Source organism: Frankliniella occidentalis, unplaced genomic scaffold (assembly GCF_000697945.3).
Source record: "Frankliniella occidentalis isolate FOCC.00 unplaced genomic scaffold, Focc_3.1 Scaffold9, whole genome shotgun sequence".
Classification (NCBI taxonomy): domain Eukaryota; kingdom Metazoa; phylum Arthropoda; class Insecta; order Thysanoptera; family Thripidae; genus Frankliniella; species Frankliniella occidentalis.
The window spans coordinates 640,856-641,881 of NW_026267139.1; the positions used below are offsets into that span (position 1 = coordinate 640,856).

General features: G+C 67.6%; 1 protein-coding gene across 1 annotated transcript in view; it reads right to left on the reverse strand.

Moving 5' to 3' along the window:
- LOC127752038 (uncharacterized) overlaps positions 1 to 1,026 on the reverse strand; it is a 47,056-nt gene that overhangs the window by 44,820 nt on the left and 1,210 nt on the right. The gene's annotated exons all lie outside the window — the stretch shown is intronic.

Genomic DNA, 1,026 nt, shown 5'->3' on the forward strand with positions numbered 1-1,026 from the left:
CCCAACCATTTCCCTTCTCCCTTCACCCCCCCCCTTTCTCCTTCCCCAAATTGGCTACATCATCAAGTTCTCTAGGACACTGGCCATGCCCCATGCCTGCATGCATGGATCGTGCACCAAGGCCGACTCTGGTCTGGTCTGGCCTGGTCTCTCGGCCACAGCGCTGTGTGAATGTGAGTGAGTGTGTGTGTGTGCGCGCGCGCTCTTGTCGAAAGGATGCAGCGCGCACTACTGTCCTACCCGACTTCCGCGTGGCCCCCCCGCTCCATCCCGTCCCTCGGGTATACTCGCAAAAAGGCCGGGCGATGCAGCGATGCATTTTTCACGCGGGTCTGCTGCATATTTGATCGTTTCCGTCCTCTGCCCAGACAGGAGCAGCGCTTTGTCCTGTTATCCCTGACATCTCTGCGAGGGCGGGAGGAGCAGGCGGTGGGGGCCTGCCACACTGTGTCGGCTGCCGTCAGCCGAGCCCCAGAGAGAGAGCCTCGCGAGGCGAGATGTATGTTCTGAGGTTTCCGGAGCGGGTGCACGCGCGTCAACCACGAGCCCACCGCAGGTCACAACGGCGGCGGCGGCAGCGACGGATCAGATGACCGACGCCATCAGCAGCAAAAGCAGCAGCAGAGCTACTTGAAGGCGCTCTCTCCCCGTCCCTATCGACCAGTCGGTCGGGGGCGGTCGGGGCCCCGGCGAGGGGCTTGCCGCGGTGCCCCGGCGCGGGGCCTGAGGCCTGCACCATGGCTGCACAGGCTGCACCGCAAACCCGCGCGGCCACGGAAGGGGAGGGACTCCCGGAAGCGTTGGTCAACGCCGACCTCTTCTGAGCAGGGAACGCCATAATGACTCCCGCTGATGGGAGCCCCGCCCGCGCCCCGCGGAGGAGCAGGTGGCCGATTTGGACCCGCGGGGCGGGGCGGGCAGAGTGAGGCGGAGCGCGGCGGGGCGGGGTAGCGGCGGCCGCGGCCGCGAGGGTGGCGCGTGGCAGCGGCGACGGCGGGGCGGCGGCGGCGGCTCCAAGGGCACGGG